The sequence below is a fragment of the Meleagris gallopavo genome, chromosome 8 (genome assembly GCF_000146605.3).
Source record: "Meleagris gallopavo isolate NT-WF06-2002-E0010 breed Aviagen turkey brand Nicholas breeding stock chromosome 8, Turkey_5.1, whole genome shotgun sequence".
Taxonomy (NCBI): Eukaryota; Metazoa; Chordata; class Aves; order Galliformes; family Phasianidae; genus Meleagris; species Meleagris gallopavo.
In genome coordinates, this window is record NC_015018.2 from 1,783,850 (window position 1) to 1,793,911 (window position 10,062).

Below are 10,062 nucleotides of genomic sequence, written 5' to 3' on the forward strand. Positions count from 1 at the left end.
CCGTTTCTCCACGCACAAGGGAATAGATCAGCATGGTAAAAGAAAATGCTTTCAAATTCATTTTTATTATATTAGTGCTTGGTTTGGGCACCTCAATGTAGAGGATGCAGATTTCCCCTTCTTTCTAAAGATGGGAAACATTCATGCTGAGAGTGTAATGAAATAGCTCACTGCTTTAACTCCATGCTGGTCTGCACAGACATTCCTCATTTTACCATGTTCTGCTTCACACATGCCCCTTCCATTCAACATGCCATAGATGGTCATAATTTAACTAACTATGAAATTCTATCTGATTTTTTTTTTTTTTAATTAATTTGTAATTTCACCCACAGTGCCACAGACATTAGCCATCTTAAATCCCTCCATACACACACACACACACTTCCTTCCTTGGCAAGATGTATAATGAACACTTGAGATCCAACACCATCCCTTGAATATTTCCTTTTATTCTGTTCTCAGTGAAAGCCTCCCGGTGCTGCTTGGGAATGCTTACACCAGCAGTTATTTTCTCACTTGTTAAAACCAATGCAAAAAGTTCATCATCACGGTTGTCAGCGATTCTTTGCATAAAATCCTAGAATCAAAAACCTCAAACCAAACCTTCAGTATGCAGAAGTGCGTTCTGTTTCTACAGCAGCCCACAGAGCTACAGCCACAGGACAGTCAAATGAAGCTGTTACAAGGCTGTGTTGCACAGTTCTAAGCAAACAAGTATCGAAGTCATTTTTTTCCTGCTGTTGGAAATGTTAGTAGAAAGGGAAAAGCAAAGAAATCACCCAAGAGGAGTTACGGGGCACAGCATTCTGAGAAAAGTGAGAACTAATCTTTAATCTGGTTCTCACCCTCACACTGGGCTAACCGTAACCAACATGTTATTATCCCAGCTGGGACAGATCTGCTTTCAGCTGCAGCTCCAGACTGCCTGCACACACACTCATTCACTCTGCTGGACAGGAAAAGCTGGACATAACTTACAGGAAGATCTACAATCAAGCAAGCCAGCAGGAAAGTGAAAAACCACAACTACTTCACATCCTTATGCCAAATACTCAAGAATTCGAAAGCAGGGCGCATCACAACTACGCCCATTTATATCACAGCCTCTTCCACTGGGCAGAAGCTTATTTTGTTATTTTTTTTAATTTTTATTTTTTTTAGTTTGAGTGCCCAATACAGTATTACAACCCTAGACCTCAAGCTTTGCTGCTCACATTAGCTGATAGGTATTCAAAAACTTTTTTCCTCTGTAAGCTCTTAGAATTATCCAAGTTGCCTATTTGTCTCTTAGTTAATCATCCCAGCATTCCCACTGGAAGTCACCTTAGCATAGCATGCTCACATGGATCATACCGCATAGGAGACAACTTGTAAGAGCACACAACAGCACTCTTGAAACAGAACACAACAGTTCCCACAGAAAGGTATTTTTCCAGACGCTGGACTTCTGGTTTGTATCTGCAATTTAACTCAAGCACCTCTCCTATGAAGAATGATTGAGGGAACTGGGCTTGCTTAGTTTGCAGAAGAGAAGGCTCCGGGAAGCCCTCATTGCGACCTTCCAGTACTTGAAGGGAGCATATAAGCAGGAGGGGGAACGGCTGTTTATGAGGGTGGATAGTGATAGGACAAGGGGAATGGTTTTATATTGCACCAGGGGAGGTTTAGGTTAGATATTAGGAGGAAATTTTTCCACACAGAGGGTGGTGAGGCACTGGAACAGGTTGCCCAAGGAGGTTGTGGATGCCTGAAGGCATTCAAGGCCAGGCTGGATGTGGCTCTGGGCAGCCTGGTCTGCTGGTTGGCGACCCTGAACATAGCAGGGGATTGGAACCAGATGGCCATTGTGGTCCTTTTCAACCCAGGCCATTCTAGGATTTTATGATCCTTAATTCTTATCAACTTCTCAGCTCCACTTGGCTGATCAACACGTCAAGTGGCTGCATGCAGCCCAACAGCCACACCACAGACTCCTAGCCATAACATGCATCACCTTTGTGTTGCAATAGCAAGACTCACTGGGCAGCTCAGCTAACAACATGAGATAATGCTTTGCATCACTCCTATTCACTCACATGTGTTTTCAGTCTCCCCTGCATTTCTTTGTTGGCAGCTCCCACTGGCAAGCACTGACACAGCCAGCCTCCCACCTGGGCAGGGGAGGGATGACAACTGCACACTGATCACCGAAGAGGATTTTGCTTCATTTTTAATTCAAGAGGTGGAAGAAACCCAACACCCACACAGAAGCCACAGCATACATTATGAAAAACCTTTGATGAATTAACAAGCGCTCAAGCATACCAGCAATAGCTTAGTTTGAAAAGGAAGCAAATTATTCTTTGTCCTGGTATCTACTGTTCCTACACAAACTTGAGTACACTACATAATTAAAATTAAAGAACAAAGTCATTCATGTTATTTACTTTTATTCTCAACTCAAATTAAGCAATGGACATATGAACAGGACCCTACTGTTTGCTTCAGTGGAAGCTGGAGCAACTAGAAACTTCTGAATGGAAATGAAATCTAGACACCCAAAAAGCTATACCTTAACAGAGTTGTTCATCATCCTCATGCTTGAAAGTGTCCAGAAATAAAATCACCTCAGTTGCTTAACTGTTTTCAACAGAGACAGGCATATTCTTGGCAAGAAACCACTGATCTAAAGTACCCTGCATAAGTCTAGCTGAAGGGGTTTGTTTAGGTTTTAGATTACCCAACAGGTATCCTGAAGCAACCACTAGTTCAGCTTCCATAACAAATAAGTTCCCTATTTTACACAGCTTTTTCTTAAGTTAGTACTATTTAATTTGCGTGCTTGTGTGTTACTATGGGTACTATTGGGTACTATTTCCCTTTTTAAATGAAAAGACAAAAAAAAAACCCTCCAAAATAGAGAAGCAAGTCGTCTTCCTCCTATTGCAAAGGAATTTAAGAAAACAGTGCTATGCAACTACACCTATTCTGCCCACCTTACACAGAGTTAGGGTTTAGCCTAGAAACAGAAACAGAAGTACGAGTTGCTATCTTCACACAAGCATCAGCAAAGCATTCCTGCCATCTTTAGCCTTAATGAGATCACACAGAGCCATTACTCTACCAGCCACTCTTCAAAGCCAATACTTCATATGAGTGCGTGCAACACTGCACAACAAATCAAGAATGAAGGGCCAGCTGCATTACCAGGGAGTATCGATCAAGCAAGACTAAGTTTTTATAGTAACTTCAGCTTGCCTACAAAACAGCACAGTTGTCTCTGTTAGAGTGCACACACTGAACCCTCCACGCTCCTTTCAGTACGATAAAGCAACGGCTGCTACAAGTAAAAATGGAACTCTCAATATTCAGCAGTCTTTAAAATAAGATAACACTGTAAAAGAATTTTTTTTTTTTTGGTGCAGGAAAATAGCCTATTTTAGGTGGAAAAAAAGCAATTACACATGAATAAAAAAAGCCATTATATGAATAACCTTACATGGAACAGAAAAACACACTTAAAAATCTCAACATCTCAAAAGGCCCCAGTTAAACATTTCCCCATACAAGTACACTGCAGCAAATGCTATAGAACCCCAGAAGTTAACTACGCTTGATTACATAGTATTTGCACAGCATAACTACATTTTCACTGATGCAGTTTTCTACGTATTAAAAAAAAAAGAAAACCACAGAATGACTGGAATTGGTTGTGGGAATGTAGCAGGAAATAAACAGTCAAAAATGGTGTGTTTTCTGGAAACAATTTTACCCAAGTGTACCCATCTAACTATGCTCACCATATTAAGTTCTCTTCTGTTGTCTCACTTCTTATTTATCAAGATCTCAGCGTAAGGAAATCTAGACACTGAATATATTCCAATTTATGTAACCACCTTTGCTATTTGTAAAGGAGAGTTATCCAATGAGTTCATACACAGAACCATAGGAATAGCCCTCACCATGGGAGGTAAAGAGAGCGATCTATGAGCCTCTGAAAGATAAAACATGTAGTTATCATACAGTTTTCTTTTTGACTCTGCCAAACAAAACAGGAAAGGAAAATCCTCAGCCAGGGTTTTCTGCCTGACAGCTGCACAGTTAATTAGCAAGCATTTAAGAAACACACACCAGAAAAGGTTGCCCAAGGAGGCTGTGGATGCCCCATCCCTGGAAGCATTCAAGGCCAGGCTGGATGTGGCTCTGGGCAGCCTAGGCTGCTGGATGGCAACCTGCACACAGCAGTGGTTTGAAACTAATGGTCATTGTGGTCCTTTGCAACCCAGGCCATTCTATGCTATGCTATGAAATGGTAGACTCAATCCTAGGGACAAGATGGACTTTTTTCCCTCTTCAACAGTTCTTCCACCATAGATACATTTGATGTTCTCACAGAGGTACAAATCCAAGTTACAATGCAACTGTAGCAGCACAAGTAAAGACAGTGAGAAGTTGAACTCTCATGTGCACCTACATATCACTTAAAAACACTTCTAATTATTATCAGCCTTAGAAGCAGAAACATAAAGGCACTGATTTAAACTTCATTGTAACAGTTTCACTGGAGAACGGTGACCTTTAAAACAACTAAAGCCTTCTAAAAATACAATTTGATACTGGAATTCTGAAAGGAAATAAATTCATTCTACAGTTTAGTTCCATTCCTGGTTGTTGTTGTTTTTTTAATGCAGCTAAATTGAGTTCATCTGTAGTGTCAAAACTGGGATAACTTGGCTACTCCTCAGCCCACAGAAGTAGGACAGGAGAAGGAACAGGACCTTCAAGTACTCAGAGAAGAGCTAAGTGGTAGCTGAGGCTCCATTTCCATCATAACTCAGGCAGGAATATGTCACCAGAAATGAAAGCTGGAAGCCAAATGATTGAGAAACATCTGGTGCATTCCAGAAGCGCAGCCAGATGCACTTATATCATCTATCATATTTCATTTTGACATAGTAACTGAGGAGAAAGTTGCTCTTAGAAGAGCTGGAGGAGAAAAGCTAGCAGCCTGTCAGTGCTATTTATCTTGATATTCTCTCCAAAATGACTTGCACTGGAAAAAGACATCAATACAAAAAAAAACAACCCAGAAGCCTCTCTCACACTTGACATTACCCTGGCTCCATCACTTCTTTGTTTTTCCACGTCCCTGAAGACAGCCTTTGGGACACATGGGCCACCTATCCTCCTCTTCAGGCAGAGCTGAGTACTGCATGGGGCACAGGCACAGGAGTTGGTCAGCACCCCCAGCTTCTCCCTTCCTTCCCCCAGCAGAGACTGTGCAATTGTTTTTGCTTCCCAGCAGGGAAAGATAACTTGTAACTACAGACACTTATCACAAAGTGTTTATTCAAAGTGCAATCTGACACGCGGTACTACTGGCAATAACCATTACACTATTTTAACACCTCATTCCTCCTCTGGTCCGTTCAGACAACACCTTAAACCCTTACCCCTTTCTTCTTTTTCACCTAGCAAGGTACAACAAAGGCTCAGCTACTTGCACAATTCAGGAATGGTATCCGAAAGGTTAAAAGGGATTATGCCTAAGCTAAAAAAAAATTACCTCAGGAAACAGGGCTCATTAGAGCAGCCAGCAGAACGGTGCTTCAGATGCTCAGCCCCACGGCAAGGAGGCAGTAGGCCTGGCAAAGCATGGGCTCTGTCCCCAGCACATCCTTCTGCTCTGTGAACCACAAACCTGCTCTCCAGAAGCCTTCTGTGTATGGGAAGCTCTCGGATCACAGGGCAGGAGTGCTGAGCTGCTACCACTCAGCATCCACAGATAGGAGCCCACTGCTGTGACATGTACTAGCCTGCTGGGGAAACCTCTCTGGGACAGAAGTGCTACCACAACTCATCTGAGAGCTGCCACCCAGCCACTCCTCTGGGACAGCAATTACCTCACAGAAGTGATGGAATTATCCCTCTACGTAACTCCAGAGACCCTAACAATGCTCACAATTTGCATTCTGTGTTCTCAGAGCATGCCCCAAAGCAGATCTTGGCTTACCTCAATCACTCAGCTTTGATGCAACTCCAGCAACCCAGTGCCCCACTGCCTCATGGCTGCAGCAGGGAAACCCCAGCCCAGCAGAACTGCCCTCACCTATTCCTTCTGTTTCTCTGGTGAACGTGCACATGCAAACTCCAGAGACTTCAACACGGAGGAGCAGAAAACCTTGCCTTGCTACAGCTAGCTCTCAGATATTAACGAAGACAGCACACCCCCAAACAAGGCTCCAAACACCTACCCTATTGCTTACAGCATCTCTGCCCAGCAGCACCTCAGCCTCAACTTAGGCTCACACAGATTCCTGCAGATAGACACCAGCAAGCTGTAAACAGCCCTGCCCCTACGCTGGCACCTGATTAATTACTGGGATCCCTTCTCCTTGCAAGGTGACCTGGGGCAGTCACTCTTATTCCCAAACCCTAACTTAGAGACAAGATAACACAGCTCCTATACACCCCTTTGAAGGAGCCCTACAACTCTGTTAGTTTACAGAAGTGCTGATCTATTGTCTTACTTAAAAAAAAAAACATTAATAATGTAGCCACATTAACATCAATTTAGGGCTGATGTTCATCTGCCACCAAAGCTAAACACAACAAGCCAGTATCTATGTAGGGATAAAATATAATACACCTGCTTAGCAACTCAACTTGGAAACAATTCATACCTGCAAGCAAAGCATTTCTAGGGTTACCTGAAGCTCCTGGCAGTTCTGCACTGCACTATTTCACCTTTGTACAATGCCAAACGTTGCCCAGCTCAGTGAAAGGCCTCCGTCTGTGACGCCACTACTCACACGGCAGGATCCATCTCCAGACAATTCATTAGCCCTGAAAGCATTTCACCTCTGTTCTACAACTGGAATATCCATTTCATTTAAAAGCAGCTCCCTGCATTAAGTCAGAAGAAGAGCAAGAAAATAATTATCAATTTTTGGGGCAAGTTCCAAGCACCTGCCAGCCCTCTCCAGCTTCAGTCCAAACACCTCTGCAGCCAAACACTGCACCAGCTCTGCATGCTACCTTTTCTTACTCAGAAATGCAGAAATCCTTCCCACTCCATCTACTGAAATAACCAATTGGTAAGGTGAATTGTTTCTTGCTGTATCACAGAAATTAGTGGGCACCTTCACTGCAGGCACTGAAATGTATACTGACCCCAGGAGCTTTCTAGAGAGCTGCCCAAGCAGAAACTCCACCAGAAAGCCCAGCACCACAAAAGAAATGGATCTTCTCACAGATGCTGCTTCACCAGTGAACTAATACTATTTAACATGAAGGAGAAAGAAAGGGAAAGAGACTGAGAATCAGATGAGCCCTTCATCACCCACCCACATGACCAGCAAAGGAAGGAGGTGAAATGAGAATAGAAGCAGAGCTGCCCTTTGTCACCACCAGCACCTTGCCACAACACAAACCCACAGCACAGCCCTGAGATGCTGAGCAGACAGCAGGGAGGCAGAACCAAGCAAGCATGCTAACATTTTCCCTTAAGCACTCCTTAGGCACTTGATTTTTGAGCTACCTCCAGCCTCCACTGGCCATCCAGTTATTCCTACCTTGTTCTTGGCACAACTAGTTCAGAACACACAAGAGCTAAGATACCCAAGAACTATTAAGCTACCTGATCTGTCTGCATTTTTTATTTAATACAAGAAACCAGCAGACTGCAAGGTAATCTTGCAAGGTACTAAGTACTAGCAAGGTACTTGCAAAGTAGATAAAACAAACTTAAACAGCAGCAAAGATGCACCTAATAAGGCCTCACGCAGCATTCTGTGCCAACTCCTTTGCACTTACGGACACTCATAACAAAGAGAACTGCAATTTGCTGTTATTGTTCCTACCTCTATTTTCTTCTTTTCCTTTTTTTTTTTTAAGGTTTACTAAAAAAAAAATCAGAACATTTAAGTCAGTTTATACTTGCAGACTTTTCTAACAAACAAGAGCATTCATGACAGCACTAGGAACTCTTAAGTCACCATACAGAATGAAACTGCTCTGGCAAACAGAGGTGCACTTCTGCATATTATTCTTTTGAACAGCAGGAATATTTCAGGTGTGATGGCATATCCCCACTACCCGACATAAGCATTACAATTCCTTGTGAACACTTCGTTACTTATGATTTATGCTAGTTATGATTTTATTTACAGCACCAAACAAAAACCCAGTGCTCTCCAAACATTTTCTCTCTGCCATGATCTTTGAAAGCTTATTAACAACAGAGAGGGCCACAGTCCTGCAGGAAAGCAGAGGACAGAAAAGCTAACTGAAAGCAAAGCACCGACCAGTTCCAACAGCACCCAAGCTCTTACCCCAAACCTGAGCACCAGCCCACCTCCACAGCCCTGCTTCAGCACTATTTAGTGAGAAAATGCCGCAAGTCTCCAAGATTGCTTCATAACGACAGAGAGTTAAGAAAAATATTGTGCAATTCGGTGATTAAAGAAAAGCATTTTATTTCCATCCCCTTCCTCACCCAAGCTTGGGTATTTTTAAAAAATAACCTCATGCCATTTTGGCATCACAGCTTACAGAGGACACCTGGATGCTGTAACAGTCTGGGAAGCAGCACGCTGATGCAGGGACAGAAATGTCACACCAACTACCTGGGGGCTTCCTGGCAGCAGAGCAGCTCACTGTCTGACTGTTTGCCATCAGACATTCCCCACTCACTTGGGAAGAAACACAGCCCAGGGCTGCAATTCAAAAGCAAGGAATTTAAGTACAGGAATAACATCTTGATGCAACTTCTACCATGATGCAGCAGTCTTAATGATGGGCTTGGGTTTCCTGTTTACTCATTTTTATATTAAAAAAAATAATGCCTGAGAAGGACACTGAAACAGTCATGGGGTGAAGGAGGGAAAGAACTATTCAAGCTCCACAGATCTTAATCACACACAGAAGTTTCTGTGTTAACTCCAGCAACAAGCAAGCCAAACAACTCCTGTTTGTGCCTGTCCCACAGCGAGAAAGCACTGCGCTCCCCTGCGAGTTGGGGGTAAGGACAGAGCAACACCCAGCACAGCTCTCATGGTGCAGACCAACACAGGAGGAGCTCCGTACCCACTTGGGGCTGTGAGGGACCCACAGCCACCAGCACCCGCCACAGGGCACTACTGACAGCTGCTGGGAACAGCTTCAAGCTGCCGTTCTGACAGTACCCAAGGACCCCCTGTCTAGCGAATAAGTAAAGGAAGGCCTGAAGTCTCCTTTCACTGCACTGAATAACGACGTGAAGCTACTGCACTCCAGGAAGGAGGAAACTGGTGGGCCCTGGAATTTAACAACCTAAGGGGAACCAAAAGAAAAATGATATTGCTGCGTGACCTCAGCTAGAGGCACACACTGTGCACTGAGACAGTTGTGCTCTCATAGCTTCTCCACTCAGCCCAGGGCTGGGCACCACAGCAGCTCAGGGAAGCGAGGAACCAAGCCAAGCAAACAAACGACAGCCATCACAAAATAAACGTAAAAGAAAATCCCCACGTCGCACATCACACAACAGCCGCGGCGTGAAGTTGAACCCCCCGTGCGCTTTGAAAGCTGCCTCTCCCTTCCGCTCTGTATCCCTGCCATCAACGGGCAGGTTTCGGGATTAGTACGGCAGTAACGACGGTGCAACGTTGTTTTCTATTATGCAGCACCAGGTCGGCAGAAGAGCCCCAGCAAGGCAGGAGGCTCACACGGCACCTCGCACCGCGTGGGGACGGGTAAGGCAGCGGGCAGGGCAGTCACACGGCCACGAGGAGAAAGAGACACGGATTTGATCGCGGAGATAAAGCGAAGATAGAGCCCAATGAGGTCTCTAAGGCCCCCAACGCGAGAAAGATAAGGAAGAGCACCGATAACAACGATGCGATCCGATATCGCCCGCAGCCCCGCAGCGAGCGGGCGGCAGGGCGGAAAGGCGGAGACGGGAGAGAGCAACCCGCAGGATGCCGCGGACACGAGGAGGAACGAAGCGCGGGGCAGCCGTACTCACCAGCGGGCCCCGCCGCCGCGCATCCACCGCACTTCCTGTGCGCTAGGAAATGAACGGGCGGAGCGGCTGCCGGC

General features: G+C 44.7%; 1 protein-coding gene across 2 annotated transcripts in view; it reads right to left on the minus strand.

Moving 5' to 3' along the window:
- CSGALNACT2 (chondroitin sulfate N-acetylgalactosaminyltransferase 2) overlaps positions 1–10,062 on the minus strand; it is a 30,202-nt gene extending 20,140 nt beyond the window's left edge. The window contains exon 1 of one of the 2 annotated variants that reach the window (XM_010714126.2): positions 9,989–10,062. The gene's annotated coding sequence lies outside the window, so the exon portion shown is untranslated. Of the gene's footprint in view, positions 1–5,548; positions 5,865–9,988 lie in introns of those variants that run through there. The other variant, XM_019618015.2, reaches the window with a different exon arrangement.